The sequence below is a fragment of the Hemicordylus capensis genome, chromosome 2 (assembly GCF_027244095.1).
Source record: "Hemicordylus capensis ecotype Gifberg chromosome 2, rHemCap1.1.pri, whole genome shotgun sequence".
NCBI classification, from domain to species: domain Eukaryota; kingdom Metazoa; phylum Chordata; class Lepidosauria; order Squamata; family Cordylidae; genus Hemicordylus; species Hemicordylus capensis.
In genome coordinates, this window is record NC_069658.1 from 20,460,031 (window position 1) to 20,478,644 (window position 18,614).

Genomic DNA, 18,614 nt, shown 5'->3' on the forward strand with positions numbered 1-18,614 from the left:
TGTGTCTGTATTTATAAGAAAAATAAGAAGGTGGCCCTGAGACGTGAGACCAAGCCACTAAGGTCACGCAGCAGTCTGAGGGGTGGAGGGACAGCCGAGGGTATTTGATTGCTCAAGGAAGAAACTCTTAAGAAGCAAAAATATCACAGCAGGCTAGATCACCCGTCATGTGCTGGCCTTTTATGGTATCTCCTCTACTGTGCCTAAAGGTAGGGCTGCCCTGGTGAAATGGCGCTTCGTGGAAGGAAGTCCTTGGCACAAGGACTTGTGCAAAGTACATTTCTCCCATCTTCCCACCTGGTCTTACATAAGAACAGAGGACGCTGCCTTCTACCAAGTCAGACCCTTGCTCCATCTAGCTCAGTACTGTCTATACCAGAGTTGCACAACTCTGGCTGTTGTTGGACTACAACTCCCATAATCCCTAGCAACAATGGCCAATTACAGGGATAATGGGAGCTGTAGGCCAACATCTGCAGGAGGGCCAAAGTTGTCCAGCCCTGGTCTACACTGAATGGCAGCAGATCTGGAGTCTTGAAGATCTGGAGACTGAGCTGAGGACCTTGTACATGCAAAGCCGATGTTCTGCCATTAAGCTATAGCTGCATTCCCTAAACCAACTTTATTCTGAATAACAACAATAAAAACTAGTTGGAAGTTCTCCAAAGAGGATCATATTTCTCTGTGCGTTGTGCCCTAATCTTCTTTCTCTGTCCTCTCTTTTCCTTTTCCTCCTCCTCCTCCTCTTTCCTCCAATTCATGACTTTGTTCTCTGTCAAAAGGCACAGTGTCGAGGAGAAGCCGTCGCTCTTTTGTGCCAGCGATTTGAATTTGACCCCCTCCAACCTTAAAAAAAATCAATACTCCCAGGGAGAAGCAATGGGCCCTGCTTTCCAAGTCCTCCTCGCAGCAGTGAGGTCCTTTTAGACAGATGTTATCTGACTCGGAGCCTTCTGAATACTTGAGCGAGGGTTTCACCCCCCCTTTTTTTTGCAAAATGCTCTTGGCATATAATGTCGCTCTTATCTTTAGCCACCTCCTGAGAGTAACCATAGGTTTAAAATAAATAGGCCCACTTCAAGATATATAAAATAAATACGGTTGCCTCCGTGGTCAGGCAGAAGGGGAAAATAGACTGCATTTACATCCAGGGAAGCACTGGTGTGTGACAGAGGTCATCAGCTGACGCTACAGACCCTCGATCAGAATGAAAAATATATGAAGCAGAGCTGCATGTGGCTTGGGGGTAGGAAGGGAAGCAGAAGGGGAAGGAAAAGGGATGCTGGAGGTCTGGACTGGACCTTTTTACTTTCACCCTGATGAGGTGGCAGACAGCTCACTTAGGACTTCAGAACTGTTCTCAAGGATGCCTTTACTGTGAATTGTGTGTGTGTGTGTGTGTAGAAATATAAAAATATATATAAATACTAGCCGACCCCACACAGAGGTGCTCTCTTTGGGGCCAGTGGTTACCTCTCCCCCCTTCTGCCCCAGTCTCTGCTTCCGGGCCCAGCCACCTCTCCTCCCCACTGCCACTTCTCCCCCCCCTTTCTTTCCCCCCTCCTGGGCCTTGCCTCCATGGCCGGGCCAGGCCCGCCACCTCTGGCCTCCATGGCTGGGCCACTGCCGCGGCAACCAATCCTCCTGGGTGCGCCTCAGCCAATCAGGTGCGTCCGCCGCCCAGCCAATCAGCTGGGCTCTGGGACACACATTCCAAGGCACACTCAGAAGAATGTGTGTGTGTGTGTGTGTGTGTGTGTGTGTGTGTGTGTATCGAGAGAGAGAGAGTGCAGTTCGGGTATAAGGCAGCTCAGTGGACTGTCTGCACTGACTGGCAGCAACTATCCAGGATTTTAGACAGAAGTCTTTCCTACCCCTACCTGGAGATGCTGCCAGGGACTGAACTTGAGATCTTCTGCATGCAAAGCAGATGCTCAGTCACTGTCCACTGCCCACTTCAAAGTGAGGAGCAGGGAAGTTAGCCTTGTAGTAGCAAACACAAATTGTCCTTTGCGAAGCAGGCTCTACCCTGGTTTGAATTTGAATGGGAGACTCCATGTGTGAGCACTGTAAAATATTCCCCATAGGGGATGGGGCTGCTCTGGGATGAGCACCTGCATGCTTGCAGGCAGAAGGTTCCAAATGTTCCCTCCCTGTTATCTCCAAGGTCGGAATGAGAGATTCTCCTGCCCTTTAAACGTGGAGCGGCTGCTGCCAGTCTGTGTAGACAATTCTGAGTTAGATGGACCAATGGTCTGACTTGGTATAAAGCAGCTTCCTATGTTCCTAAAATGACACTGCTATTGCAAAACGCAGGGACTCCTTAGGTCAACTACAGAAGAATATCTTGGCTGGTCAATATTTCTGAATAATTCTGGGTCCATCCAGCAGAGGGCAATGCAAGTGTTTTGCTCCCCTAGTGTTCCTTAAGATGTTTTACATGTTCTTTTTTTAAACATGAAATTATTTTGTACTCGGATTCCTATGGCCAAATACAAAATGCATGCACCTGGTATCTGCTATGGAGAGTGCATGCATATATAAATCATTACAGGATTCTCTCTCCCAGCTATACACAAGCAGTGCTTGGTTTTCTGTCCTTTCTTGATCACCATATACGTAAATATATATAAAGTCAATCAGTCAAAGTTTGTTGTCCATAACCTTTGGTTATTACAATTTTGCAGGTTCAAATAACACCAAATACTAAATAAAACCACACAGGGACTGACTTCTAGACTAAGTTACTCAATAGTACTACTCAGGAGCAACTCTAGAGCATACTTAATTTCAGTAGGACTACTCAGGAGTAATTTTAGTCTGGATGTCAGCCAGATGTGACATATTAATATATGACATGACATGACGTGACATGACATGACATTATTGTTCAGGAAGATGGCCACTGACATTAATGGGGAAAGTTAGTCAATCAATCAATCATGTTTATTTACGGACATAGACCAAAATTTAGGGGAAAGTTAGTCATGACGCACTTGTCCCATTCATGTCTATGAGACTATTCATGAGTAACTGAGCTAACTGAGCAAGAGACACCTTTTAAAGTGGTGATGCTCTTATATTTAGCAGGGGGAGAGCAACTGGCCCTAACCAGCCCCAACAAAGCATCCCTCCAGTGGCTGTTGCTAGTATCTGCCTTATGTTCCTTTTTAGATTTTGAGCCCTTTGGGGACAGGGGACCATCTTATTTATGTATTATTTGTTTTTCTGTGTAAACCACTTTGTGAACTTTGGTTGAAGAGTGGTATATCGGTGGTGGTAGTAGCAGTAGCAGTGGTGGTAGTAGTAACAATAGCAACTTAGTCTGGATGTCAGCCCATGTGTTTTGTGCCAGGGTTTCAAAAGTACAACACATATTTAAGAGCGGTTGCTCAGTTTGGAATCTTGTACCTGTATATACTGAAGTCTTGTATATACTGGTTCTATAGGTGCCCAGCCTAGGAAGGATCCTCCCACACACAAAACCTGAATCCACCTAATCAATGTAATTAGTGCTGAAATAAAATTCTGTCTAAATATAAATTTGGGAAATCTGAAACAAAGATTTCAATTTTCTTCTAAAAAATCTGTTTTGAAATTTAATTCTGAAGAAACTGTAATTTTTTACAGATTCTTCTAACTATTATCAAAGAAGAAAAGACACATTTGCAAATAATCAAATTTAATATGCTGATATAATATCAAAACTATTACAACATAATGTACATCAATCCACTTTTGAGACCGGATTCAAGAACATTATTAAATACTAGCTGAACCTGCACAGAGCATCTGTGCGCTAGTGCACTCAGCCTTTGGCTACCCTGCCCTTGCCCGTTCCTCCCCGCTTTGCACATTCTTCCCTCCCCCTGATCAGTCGCCTGTTCCTCCCTGCCCCCGTTCACCGGACTCCCGTTCTTTCCTCCCCCCGCTTGCCGGTCGCCCATTCTTCCCTACCCCTGCCCGCTGGTTGCCTTTTCCTCCCACCACTCACCCACTCGCCGTTCTCTCGTTCCTCTCCCCCCACACACACCCACTTGCTGCTCACCTGTTCATCCCGCCCTCTGCTTTCCCCAGAGAAGGAGGCTGAGCAGGTGCATAGAGGCCTCAGTGGGCCCCAGTGTGGCCTGACTTGCCATTTGGCCGGCTGGCAGGCCCAGAGAGGGAGGCTGTGCTGCCTTCTCTGCCGCCTGCTCAGCCGGTCTCATAGGAGCAGCAGCTGGCCTGTCTGGGCATTCAGCACCCTCCCCGCCAGCCGCCACTTACTCTCCCCACTGTCTGCGCGTCTGCCTGCCATTTTATTTTCCTCAGACAGACCCCTGTTCACCGTTTTTTGTGGCCACTTTCTTCCCCCGTTGGCCTAATCTGTGCCACTGCCACTGCCGCTGTCGCTTTCCTCTCCCCCTCCTCTCGCTTGCAAACTCTTGCGAGAGCTGCCACACATGGGATTAGCCACAGGTACATCTTAGCGAATCGTGTGTGTGTGTTTATTTTTAATCTAATACTCTTGTACAAAACCAGATGAGTGTCTCCCTCCAGCTTAAACAACATTCCTTTAAAAGTATCTATCAATATAAAAATTTCAATTCTTGAGGAATATTTTGGTTAAAATGCCTAGTGCAATATGTTATGAACAGATGCCAGTTCAAGTAAAACCTGATGGTCTTCTCAATACCTGGCTGGCTTGGTTTGCCAGACCTCCAGCCTGGCTTGGAGTCTGCATCTATCTCCAAGTTGACTATTGGAAGCAATCCGGGAGATGCTAATAGCTTGATATAGTGAGGGGTGGGGTGGGGTGGCAGTGGGAATATCCAGGAGCAGCTTACAGCTGGCCTTCCCTAAAGGTAATAGAATGGAATCATTTGGCCATATAGATTTTACTACAAATTCTTTTGGAAGAGAAGGAGGAAGGAATGTTATACGGAATTCACATTTAAGTCTGGTTAATTCATCTTTAAGACAATGGTGTGAAACATTCTTACCTGATTCTGCCATTTGCAGAGACTGTGCAGCTCCTTGATATGGATCAGACTGAAAATGTGCTGGTGGGCAACAGACAAATGTCCCGTCTTCTGCTAGAATAATAAATCAACTGCACCAGTTGTAAATCTACTTCCAGGCTCAGTTTTTAAAACACGGGAAGCTGTCTTATACTGACTATTGGTCCATCTAGCTCAGTCTTGCCTACACTGACTGGCAGTGGCTCTCCAAGGTTTCAGGCAGGAGTCTTTCCCAGCCCTACCTGGAGATGCTGCCAGGGCGTGAACCTGGGCTGGGACCTTCTGCAGAACCAAGCAGATGCTTTGCCACTGAGGCACAGCCCCGTCCAGGTTACCTTAAGAACATAAGAAGAGCCCTGCTGGATCAGGCCCAAGGCCCATCTAGTCCAGCATCCTGTTTCACACAGTGGCCCACCAGATGCTGCTGGAAGCCACAAGCAGGAGTTGAGGGCGTGCCCTCTCTCCTGCCATTTCTCCCCTGCAACTGGTTCTCAGAGCCATCCTGCCTTTTGAGACTGGAGGTGGCCCACAGCCCTCCAACTAGTAGCCATTGATGGACCTCTCCTCCATGAAGTTATCCAAACCCCTCTTAAAGCCATCCAGGTTATTGGCTGTCACTACATCCTGTGGCAGAGAGTTCCACAAGTGGATCACGCGTTGTGTGAAAAAGTACTTCCGTTTGTTGGTCCTAGACCTCCTGGCAATCAGTTTCATGGAGTGACCCCTGGTTCTAGTGTTGTGTGAGAAGGAAAAGAATTTCTCTCTCTCCAAATTCTCCAAACCATGCATGATTTTGTAGACCTCTATCAGGTCTCCCCGCAGTCGTGTTTTTTCTAAGCTAAAAAGCCCCAGGTGTTGTAGTCTTGCCTCATAAGAAAGGTGCTCTAAGCCCCTGATCATCTTGGTTGCCCTCTTCTGCACCTTTTCCAGTTCAACAATGTCCTTTTTAAGATGTGGTGACCAGAATTGTACGCAGTACTCTAAGTGTGGTCGCACCATAGTTTTGTATAAGGGCATTATAATGTTAGCCGCTTTATTTTCAATCCCCTTTCTAATGATCCCTAGCATGGAATTTGCCTTTTTCACAGCTGCCGCACATTGAGTCGACACTTTCAACGAGCTGTCCACCACAACCCCAAGATCCCTCTCCTGGTCCGTCACCGGCAGCTCGGATCCTATCAGCATATACTTGAAGTTGGGGGTTTTCGTCCCAATGTGCATCACTTTACACTTGCTAACATTGAACTGCATTTGCCACTTTGTCACCCACTCCCCCAGTTTGGAGAGATCCTTTTGGAGCTGCTCACAATCCGTTTTGGATTTCACTACCCGGAAGAGTTTGGTATCATCTGCAAATTTGGCCACCTCGCTACTTACCCCTGCTTCTAGATCATTTATGAATAAATTAAAAAGCACCGGTCCCCGTACAGATCCCTGGAGGGACCCTACTTCTTACTTCCCTCCATTGTGAAAACTCTCCATTTATACCTACCCTCTGTTTCCTGTCTTTCAACCAGTTACCTTAGGGATCTCCTACTCCTATATGTTCCGTTATGATCTCCTGTTCCTGTTCTTAGGGCTCGCTAGTTCTAAGATGCGTGTCAGAGGTTCTGCTCTCTAACCCACCTCTTATTGAGATACATCTGGCATGCACCAAAGACAGGGTCTTTTCAGTGGTGGCAGGACCAAATTGCAGAAAGCTCTCCCCAGCGAGATAAAGCAATAGCAATAGCACTTACATTTATATACCGCTCTATAGCCGGAGCTCTCTAAGTGGTTTACAATGATTTAGCATATTGCCCCCAACATTCTGGGTACTCATTTTACCGACCTCGGAAGGATGGAAGGCTGAGTCAACCTTGAGCCCCTGGTCAGGATCAAACTTGCAACCTTCTGGTTACAGGGCGGCAGTTTTACCACTGCGCCACCAGGGGCTCTTTTTCAGGGGCTCTGCGCCACCAGGGGCTCTGCGCCACCAGGGGCTCTTTCTTTTTTTAAAAGCAGACTCCCTCTTATGCCATTTTTTAAATGTCAGTTGGAAATATTTCTTTTTTTCCCTTAGAGTTATAATGTTTTATCTGATCTGTTAAACCAGGTCATTTGTTTTTATTTGGCTGCTTTTAAATTAATGTTAATGTACTTACAATAATACTTAGCATTTCAAGTGATGCTCACAACAAAGGTAAGTAAGTTCTTCTCCCACGTACAATTTTCTGGCTGCTGTTCATGCGCTTGAAGGTCCTTTAGCTATATCTATAGGGTCACCTTAAGTGGCGTAGGGAAATGCTTGACTAACAAGCAGAAGGTTGCCGGTTCTAATCCCCGCTGGTACGTTTCCCAGACTATGGGAAACACCTATATCGGGCAGCAGCGATATAAGAAGATGCTGAAAGGCATCATTTCATACTGTGCCAAAGATAACCACAGGGCTCTGTGGGTGCCAGGAGTCGAAATCTCTGTGTCTGTCTATCTATCTATCTATCTATCTATCTATCTATCTATCTATCTATCTATCCATCCATCCATCCATCTGTCTATTTCACCCTTCAGAAATGTGCAGTCCCCATCCCTTATTAGTAATCTAGAAGAGATTGTCTCATTTTTCTATGTTTATGGTAACCCAGTATGCCATGAAGACCATCCTTTTCTCCTGAACACACTCAAAGTAGGGTAGTCAGCTCTTGAAATCAAGAATGCTGGGACCTGAAGGTGGAGCAAGTCTGATGTTGGAGACAGAATATAGGGATGTGCACAAAACGCGGTTTGAACCACAGTCCGAGCACAGTTTGGGAGCGCAGTTTGGGAACTTTAAGAAAGAGGAGAGCAGGTCCTTAGCAGCTCTCTGCCACTCCATTCAGCTTCCTGCTGGGGTGGCGCGCATTGCAAGAAGCCCCACACGGCACCAGCACACACATGGCATCCATGTGTGCACAGGGGCCATATGCGTGGTCAGCCACACCATGCTGACCACACAAATGTTGCCGTGCATGCATGGATGCCATGTGCATGCTAATGCCATGCAGGAATTCTTGGGATGTGCGCTGCCCCAGCAGAAAGATGCATAGGGTGGCAGAGAGCTGGTAAGGACCTGCTCTCCTCTTCCTTAAAGCTCCCGGGCCCCACTCCTGAACTGTGCTCAAACCGTAACAGCAGGAGCCATGAAGAGCTCTTGGCTTTTCCTGCTGATGAGAGGCAGTAATTCAATGTAGCTGGCCACTTGAAACCAGATGGTCCCCAGCCACCTTGCTGTCCCAGTCTCTGATACCACCCTTCATCACTCTTTCTTCTCGCCTTGAAGGTAAAGTGTGCCCTCGAGTTGGTGTTGACTCCTGGCGACCACAGAGCCCTGTGGTTTTTCTTTGGTAAAATACAGGAGGGGTTTACCATTGCCATCTCCCGTGCAGTATGGGATGATGCCTTTCAGCATCTTCCTATATCGCTGCTGCCCGATATAGGTGCTTCCCATAGTCTGTGAAAGATACCAGCGGGGATTCGAACCGGCAACCTCTGGCTTGCTAGGCAAGTCATTTCCCGCTGTGCCATAATCATTAATGCACTGAAACTTGACCTTGGTCCCCCACACACCAAGTCATGGTTGGTTCTGGCCCACCAGGGCATTTGAGTTGTGCACCCTTGGATCATTAGACCAAGGGTGCACAACCAATCCGTTTTGATCACGGAGAAAGAACGCAGAATTTTTGGCAAGTCTGAAGATGGCAGAGCCCCAACAGATTTTGGCAAACCTTTGTACAAGTTCTAGTACAAAAGTCATCTGGTTGCCTCAGACAGGGGTTCCCAACCTGTGGTACTCCAGGTATTGCTGAACTACAATTCCCATCCTTCCCAGCTACAATTTTATTGTGGCTTGGGGAAATGGGAGTTGTAGTTCAGCAACATCTGGAGTACCACAGGTTGGGAACCCCTGACCTACGACATGGCTGGCCCACTTATGATGTGCATTGAGGCAGCTGCTGCCTCAGTTGGCGGATTAGTGGAGGCAGCAAATTAGCAGCCTCCACTGCCAGCCTCACCAACCATTAGTTAATGGGTTCTAGTGATAGTGCCCTCGCTGCTGCCTTCACTCTTCCTCCTCAGGCTTGTCCATCCCACTTAAAGGGGGTGGGATGGGATGGATGAGTGAGTTGCTGACTCTAGGTCAAAGACAGGGTGGAAATTGGCTGTTTGTGAAGCTGTCCCAGGCACCAGTCAGGCTTGAATCCAGGCTGACTGAAGGGGTACAGATTTATTCAGTTTTAAGCCTCTGGGGAGAAAACTAGCCTTGCCCCCTTGGTTTTCTGGCAACCAACCTGAAAACAAAGTAAAACCAAAAAACATTGGCCAAACTGACTACAGTAGAACCTCCAGCTGCAGAAGCAGTATGCCTCTGAACACCAGTTGCTGGGAAGCAACGAGCTGGAGAGGGTTCTTCTTGCCTACATACCTTGCTTGGGAGCTTGACGGCGCCGTCTCGTTGGCTGCTGTGTGAAAGGAGGTGTTGGACTGGACGTGCCTCTGCTGGAATGCAGCAGAGCTGCTCTTACTTTTTATTGTGGGCAGTTGGCAATCCTCTCCAAGGTGCCAACCCCATGCAGCCCCGGAGTCACCCGTTAACAAGGGTGGCTAGGTGTCACTCTGCTGATATGTCAGGGTCCCCAGCCCTGCACTGTAGTTCGGAGGAAGCGGCTCTCTCTTCATAATGACTCTGACCAGTGAGATTAATCATTATGAGTACCTTCCCCATTTGTAATGCTTTTAGGTCTTGAAAGTTGCTAGGAGTCCAAGGACAAAGGTTAGCAGGAGGTTACAAGATAAAGTACAAAGATGTGTTTACCATCCCACAGGGTTTTGGTGACAAAGCGGACGGGCTAATAGGAGCGAGTCAGATAAGACTAATAAAAGTATTAATGAAACCTAAGGGAATGTGGACATTTAATTTGTGTTTTAGCATGCTTTCTGCAAAAAGGAGAAAAAATGAATCTCTTTGACTTGATTTGTTGCAGTGCTCAGTCAGGAGAGGAAAAGCCTGCCTTTGACTCAGTTATTCATGGAACGCTCCAGTTTTTAACTGTTTTAACAAAGGAACTTTTGAGAGATTTGGAATCCCACTCAGATGATAGTTTGCATGCAATTGACCGCTTCTCGGCCCTTTGACTAAGATCAACTGTAGATGTGTATTCTCGTTTTCAGCAAGAGTGATATTGCATCTGCTGAGAAAGCAGAGAGCTGTATGTCTATTAATAACAGCCACATCACAGTGCTGTTGTTATTATTAGTAGTAGTCATACAGTTCTCCACTTAGAGAACTGATACCACTTTCTGACCACGAAATTCCTGTCCAAATCCTGGAACTCGCCACCGATGGAGATCATAATGCAGACCTACATCACAAGGCTGTGGTAAGGATCTAGTTTTGTGAGCTATCGGGAGGCATTGTGGAGCTTCTGGATTGGTTCGTCCCAGTGGCAGCTGGAGAAGTCGTTTGCTGCTTGGGGTCCCCAGCCTTTGGTTTCCATATGTTGTTGGACTACAACTCCCATCATCCACTGCCATAGTGCATGTGATGATGGGAGATGTAGTCCAATAATATCTGAGGACTCAAGATTGGGAACTCCTGTGCTAGGTGAAACTGTGACATTCAAGTGGGCAAGGAAATCTCTGTACTTAAGACACCTGGATTGAAATCCTAGCTGACTGATTAGTGGGAGCCTATTTAATCAGTGGGGCTGTGAGTTAAAGGCAAATTTCTTCATGGCCCCATCCGCTAAGGGAAATATACCTTCAGAGCTCACCTGTAGCTTCCCACAGAAATGCAGACCAGTGTTGTTTTCATCTGTGTGCGGAATGAGTTTTGTTTGATACTTGGCAGTATCAAGGAAGTATCAAGGCAGTGTGCACCTGCGTTCAGAGTGGGGCCTTCCTGATTCATCCTTAGCGGCATCTAAAATTAACTGAGCGGACATCACAAAACTTGTGAGCGTGCGCACATGCACACGCCTTCGAGGGAACACTGGCCCTGCTTAGGCAAAGGGGACAATTCATGCTTGCTACCACAAGACCAGCTCCCCTCCCCTATATAGTAAGCCTCATTATGTTCAAAGTGGCTTACTTCCAAAGATGTCTGCTGGCACATCTACCTGGAAGTGAACCACTTTGAACATAGTGGCCACATGATGTGCTCTGTTACACCTCCGTGAAAGTGTGTCCTGGGGCTGCTGTGGACTCTTAAGCAGCCCTGATGCTGCTCTGAATGTGTGTTTGTGCAAGCAGCACTCCCATAGCTAATGCAGCAAATGCAAGAAATGGTGGTAACATTGCTTGTGAAACTGCTTGTTCAGAACAGGGGTAACGGCTTCCTACCCTGTTTCCCACAGATGAGCACAACCTCTCTTTGGCTTTGCAAACCCACAGCACATACGAGTAACGCAGCTGTGATCTCTGTTTCAGAATCCAGGAACTGAGTCCTCCAAGGATTGAAAGAGCTATCCTAGAATGCATTATGCTAGCTGGAGACTGGAGATCCTTATTAGAGCATCAGCTGTCCTCTGATTGGCCACAAAGGGGCTGGAGGTGGGCCCTATTGCAGCCATTGCTAGGAAAGGACCATAGAGTGTGCTTTGCAGAGTGGCACATTCACAGATAGCAGCCCCTCTAGCTACAGTGCTCTCTGGTGGCTGGCTCTCATGGTGGCTGGCTGCCAAGAAATGTTGCAAAAGGGAAATGCTGACATATGATCAAATTCTGAGGTAGGATGGCTCCTCTATTTGTCCTACCTTGGTAAAGAACAAGGTATGAGAGTCTGGCTACCCACATTTGAGTGTGGTTGGTTGGTGGAATCTCTGCAGATTCTCACGAACAGTAATAGCTAGGCTTGTTGATTTGTTTGTTTGTTGTTAAATTTCTATACTGCCTTTCATTAAAACAATCTCAAGGTGGTTCACACAAAAATTAACACAAGATTACAAGAATTACAAAATTAAAATATCAGCTAGAATATAAAAATACAGATCTGATTAAAAGATTAAAAAAACAAGCATAATATAAGCATAAAATAAACAAAGTAGGAGTAATAGGAACAATCATTAAAAAGCCTGGGTTAAAAAAGCCAAGATTTTACATGCTTTCTATAAACTGTGATGGAGGAGCAGATGGCCAGCAGAAGCGCATTCCAGAGTCTGGGGGCAACAACTGAGAAGGCCCTGTCCCACATGCACGACAGCCGAGCCTCCCTCATTGTTGGCACCCGGAGCAGAGCCCCCCCGCCCCGCACCAGATGACCTCTTTACTGCCTTCTTCCCTCTTACTGATGGTTGCGTGAATGGGGCTATAGTTTGCATGTAGGAAAGTCCCAATATCAACCCCTGGTGTCTCTAGTACAAAAAGATCAGGTATCAGGTGATGAAAAAGACCGGTGTCTGACACCACAGAAACCTCTGTGTATCAATTCTGGGCTGGATGGGCCAAGGGTCTAACTCAGTATAAAGCAGCTTCAACAGAACTGTTTCACTTATAGATCTGGTAAAACAGATCTATAATTTATGTGTCAAAAGGATATCAAGAGTGTAGTACGAACGTCAGGAAACATCCTTTTTAACCACCCTGAGCCAGCTCGGAAGGGTGGTATAAAAATCAAATAAATAGATAGATAGATAGATAGATAATATCACTCACAGTAGGGCTTCTCAAACTTGGGTGCCAAGATCCCATCATCATACAACTCCCATCATCCACTGCCACAATGGCCACAGGCCAGGGAGACGGGAGTTGTACAACAATCCCCAACAATCCCACCAAAAATCCCCAAGTTTGAGAAGTCTCCCAACTTATTGGCCTGATGATCTTCTCCTTATAGTGACCTACTCTCTGTGTTGTGCTGTGCTTTACAATGCCTGGTATACCATGAAACTTGCAAGCATTTGTAAGTCTCTGATGGCAAACACCCATTAAACGGCAGGGTTGGATTCCTGGAATTAGTAGTAGTTAGATTAAGAAATGCAGCTCTGGAATTAGCAGAAATGCCTCGCGATGCCAAGGTAAGGGACAAAATATCCGTGCAACAGCTCCCCAGGGGATCAAGAGAAAACAAGACTGAGGAAATGACTAAGCGTCTGCATGCCATTAAAAGAAGAACATGGCACTGCTTGGATTAATTGTGAGCACTCTAATGTCGAGGCAGGCTTTTAGACAGGAGCAGATTCTGCCTTCCAGAGGGTATAATGATGAGAATCCATTCTGTGCAACCAGGGTTTTTTTTTCTTTCAAAGGCAAAACCCCCAAGTGGCAGGTTAGCTGGAAATTGACAATCAGATACAATATTAGACTGATTTCATTTGCTGATGTGTTCTGAATCTGTACCTGTAAGTTTGAAGTTTACTTTCTAGCCTAACTTATCTGGCAGGTACATATTCTCGGAAAGCCAGTGTGGTGTAGTGGTTAGAGTGTTGGACTAGGACTGGGGAGACTCAAGTTCATATCCCCATTCAGCCATGATGAAACACACTGGGTGACTCTGGGTCAGTCATTTCTCTCTCTAACTGCAGAGCACACCACTCGCTCTTGTTGCGAGGACAAGCTTAACCATGTACACTGCACTGGACTCCTTGAAGGAAGAGTGGGATATAAATATAAATAAAATAAAACCAGTTTTCCTAGATATAGAGTCGACACTGACTTGACGACACTTAATCAATCAATCAAATAGATATAGCAATAGCAATAGCACTTACATTTATATACCACTCTATAGCCGGAGCTCTCTAAGCGGTTTACAATGATTTAGCATATTGCCCCCAACATTCTGGGTACTCATTTTACCGACCTCGGAAGGATGGAAGGCTGAGTCAACCTTGAGCCCCTGGTCAGGATCGAACTTGCAACCTTCTGGTTACAGGGCGGCAGTTTTACCACTGCGCCACCAGGGGCTCTTTTATATTTTTTTCATATCCATATAGATATGGATATGGATATGGATATAGATATAGATATAGATAAGATGGTTCCCTGTCTTCAAAGGGCTCATGATCTAAAAAGAAACATATATTAAGCACAAGCAGCAACCATGCCACCAAACCTTCCAGCAAATGGGAAGGGAGATTCTGCAGTAAGGTCAAGGGGTGGGTGACGGTTCATCCCACCTTCCCCATTGGTGAATAAGGAGATTTTCAACATGGGTAGCTCCTCCCCCTTCTCACTCTTGATGGGCAGGAGACCAAGTCGCTATTCAGGGATGGGCTCAATGGCAGAGCATTCAGGGATGTTGCTTTCCAGTTTCAATCCCTGGTGCCTTCAGGTAGGGCTGGGAAAAATTCCTTCTTGAAGCCCTGGAGAGCTGCTGTCAGTCAGACTGGTTGTGTGTGTGTGTATGTGTGTGTTTTACCAACTCACTGACTGACATGAAACTCCCAAGCCAAACCATGAAAGACCCATGCTGTTTTCACAGGTGGGTTCCAGACCTCGCCCAGACTACCAAAATAATGGAAAAACCTGGAAAAGTCCATTGACTTTCCAGAAAATATGAGCAAACTCTCCCATTGGGAAGCATGGGGAATGGTCCCTCACAGAGCTACTCGACTGCTTGAGTGCCGTGTGCTGACCACTCAAATGGCCACCCACATGCGCTGAGGCCAGCTCAGCAGCAAGGACAGGGGTTGGGGACCCTGCGTAGGCCTCCTAGGCACCCCACAGGATGTCGGGTGCCAGCAGTGCCAATGTCCTCCATTTTAAAAAAGTGTTTGCCCTGCACACTCACCCCCACTTTACTCCATGTCACCTTGACTCCATGTCACAGGTGGAATGCTTGCAAACTGCAAGCCCATTTTCTGTGTGTGTGTGCGTGTGTGTGTGTGTGTGTGTGTGTGTGTAGAAGGGGAGAGAGAGAGAGAGAGAGAGAGAGAGAGAGAGAGAGAGAGAGAGAGAGAGAGAGAGAATGTCTGAAGCTACAAACAGAACTCCATACAAGTATTATCCGGACCTCTGAAGGATGCTGTTAATCAAAAATAATGGTATAAATTTATTGTTTATTAACCAAAGAGAAGTATAATGGGCAAGACATTTCAGCTTCTGCCTTCTCCAGCTGTTCTGAAGTTCTAGGGGAGGCACAGTAGCTGCTGTAGCAGTGACAGAATGTCCGTGATCAAGTGTTCAGCAGTCTAGAACTGGCCATGGCTGAGATGTCAGGAGAGTCCCGGGCATCTCCGCTAGAGCTGGGAATGTCCTCTGTCTGAAACCTTAGAAGTTTCCAGTCACAGTAGATAATACTGAGCCAGATGGTCCAGTGGTCTGACTTGGTATAAGGCACCTTCCTACGTTCCTATTGAAATGATGCACTAGAATAACTTGGCTCATTGCACACGTACTTCATTAGTCTGGATATCAGTCACTGTATCTGACAGTGGTTTTTGTAAGCCATTGAGAGAGGAGGGAGAAAGGCTTGAAAAAAATTAACCAAACTTTCCATAATACAGTAGGGATGGCTGGGTGGAGGGGGAACATACAGCCCCTGTGGCTGCCCATGCAATGGTACAGTTCTCTTTTGAATAAGACATGCCAGCCCACCAAAGTTATTTAATTCCATTAATCGATGGAATTCTCTGCCACGGGATGTGGTGATGGCAACAAGCTTGGATGGCTTGAAAAGGGGCTTAGACAAATTCATGGAGGACAGGCCTATCAATGACCACTAGTCTGGTGTCTATGGGCCACCTCCAGCCTCAGAGGCACGATACCTCTGAATACCAGTTGCAGGGGAGCAATAGCAAGAGAGAGGGCATGTCCTCACTGGCTCTTGCCTGTGGGCTCCCCAGAGGCATCTGGTGGGCCACTTTGGGAAACAAGATGCTGGGCTAGATGGGCCTTGGGCCTGATCCAGCAGGGCATGTTCTTATTCATTTTTTATCCTACCCCTCTCCCAGGAAATGTTGTAAATGCAGGGTACTGACCTATGTCTGCCCATTTACCAGATAGTCATTGACCAAAGATTTATTTATTAGCCCAGACATGACTGATTTATCCGACTTTTGTTTGAGCAAGTTAATTACGAGTGATAACTTATGATCTGTGCTTTTCAACGGGCGACAACGGGGTTGCTGCTTCCCTTGCTCACCTACCCCCTTACTGGGAAATGATAACGTCATCAGAGCGATAACATGTTGACTTGTCTGCGGATCAACAGTGTGACTCTTTTGGATGCCTTACCTGGGAGAGATTAAATAGTCACTGCCATTAATAATCTACTCAGTAAGGAGCCAGAGGCTTCAGCAGTGTCAGGTGAGAAGAGATTATTTTCCCTCCTGGGAAAGTCTAATATTTAAACTGATGTTTAAACTGGGAGAGGGGGAAGCACCGTGCAGCCAGGATGTTGGAAACTCTTTTCAGCAGCCTTCAAGGTTTGATTAGATTTTGGGAGGTTCCAAACGCTTGTGTTTTTTTAAACAGCACATTTTGAATGCTCATGGTTACAAAGCAAACAGAATGTGTTGCATGTTGTTGCAAAAAAAAAAATAAAACAAATAAATAAAATAAAAAATCTGATCATAGAGAATCAAAACGTCTCCAAGGTGATATTCAGAAGATAATTTCAGGGTTACTCCCAAGAAGAACCATCTGGGAATTTTCTTATCCAGTTCAGTCATATCCCTACAATGTTTGCACTGGGTCAAGCTGAGCACAAGAAAACTGACATCCAAAGTTGTGTTATAGTGAATTAAAGATAAAGTGTGCCGTCGAGTCGGTGTTGACTCCTGGTGACCACAGAGCCCCGTAGCTGCTGCTTCTCTGGGACACCGACCGACCCCGTCACCATGCTAGTGAGGGTGCTGTTGACCTCCTTGGCCTTTCCCCAAGTACTGTGCAGCCTCTGAATCAAGCAACCCAGGCTTGATAGGGTAGAGAGCTGGTCTTGTGGTAGTAAGCAAGAATTGTTGCTATAGCTTTCTCTTTGAGAGTGATTTGATCTGCTGCCATTAACGGGCAATCATGTTTAGCTGCATGTGGTGAGAAGCTTCACCTGCTGATTTCTGCTTATTAAACTCTCTTAAAGGTTCAGGAATAGGTCAGGCAGGGATTTCTTAGTGGTCAGTTAGCAAGCAGTGAGGCACCTAGGTAATTTTGCTGCCCGGACTGCCCCTGCCACAAGGCCCTCCCTGCTGCGAGTCCCCCCCCATAAACACCCCCCCTGCATTGGGGGGGGGGCTGCTGCCACTTCACCACCTCGCCAAACCACCAATCTTGTCTATAATTTTAGCCACCATGTGTGTGGCCGGGGGTGGGTGAGCTGAGTAGGCCTCCCCACCCCCACCCCCACCCCCACCCCACCCCGTGGTGGTGGCAGCAGGCAGAGTGGCCTCTGGGCCTCTCCATCGAGCCCAGCGGATCTTGAGAACTGCCAGGCACTCCAGTGCACCTGTGCAGTTGGAATAGATTGTCGCAAGCCTGTGATGTCGTGGGCTTGTGACGATCTGTTCCAACTGGGCAGGTGCACTGGAGCGCCTTGCAGTTCTCAAGCACCACTGGGCAGGATGGACAGGCCCAGCAGCTGCTCCGCCCACTGCCGCCGCCACCATGGGGGGGGGGAGGCCTGCTCAGCTCACCTAGCTCACCCCCACCTCCCGGCTGCACACACGGCAGCTAAAATTATAGAAAAGATCGGTGGTTCGGCGCGGCAGGGCAGGGGAGGGGAGGGTGCGGGGTGGTGGCAGGAGCCCCCCTAGATATTTGGAGGACCCCTCGGACCTTGGAGGACACAGACTGGGGCTCCAAGGACCGGGGGTAAGAACGCCTTTGTTAGCAAGCCTGCCTGATAGCAGGTAAGCAGAAGACCCCATCAGTATTTCCTGTAACAGCGATTCCCAGATGTGGCTGACTACAACTCCCATCATCCCCAGCCACAATGGCCTTTGGTGGGGGATAATGGGAGTTGTAGTCAGCAATGTCTGGGGATTCCTGTTGCAGAGAACACCAACTGCAATACTCTGTTCCCTGTTTGGCAGGTCCAGTTTTCACAAGTGACAAAATTGGGGCTGCCATTAAAGAAGAGCGATTTTTCTATTGTCAGTTGTTTACTCATAGGCATTTACCACCACGGTGGCATCTTTTAGGTTTCCTGCACTAAAATGGCTTGGGATGTCTTGCTTGCAATGTTGCTTGGGAAGTGCTTGCAATAGTGCAGTAGAGAACTGTCTGCTCCACACAAAACTCTCCATCTGGGCCTTGACTTAGACTATGCAACAGTAAAGCTCCCAGAGCCTCTTTCAGATGAAGCTAAGAAGAATCCTCTTGGAGCAGAGCAAAGTTCCATCTAGTCCAGCATCCTATTTCTAAGAGCGGCCAGTCAGGTGCCTTGGGAAAGCCCAGAGCAGGAGATGAAGGCAAAAGAGGCACCTTGAAAGTGGCCGCTGTCTTCTATTTAACAGGGAGACCAATACAGCACTTCACGTATTCAGCACAACACAGCCTTTCCCTAGTGGCTTTTGCTGGTGTCTCCCCTCTGCTTCTCCTTAGACTGCAAGCTTACCATTTTAACAGTTTGGGCCCAGGCTACCTGAGGGACCGCCTGCTCCCAAGGGTTGCTGCCCGCTTGACGAGGTCATCTGAGGGGGCTCTGCTCCGGGTGCCAACAAT

The 18,614-nt window shown here is 47.2% G+C and overlaps 1 long non-coding RNA gene across 1 annotated transcript in view; it reads right to left on the reverse strand.

The window, feature by feature from the left end:
* Window positions 1-18,614, reverse strand: part of LOC128342345 (uncharacterized) — a 63,424-nt gene that overhangs the window by 17,801 nt on the left and 27,009 nt on the right. Inside the window, exon 3 of the long non-coding RNA XR_008314915.1 lies at window positions 4,983-5,075. This is a non-coding gene — a long non-coding RNA (uncharacterized LOC128342345). The remainder of the gene's footprint in view (window positions 1-4,982; window positions 5,076-18,614) is intronic.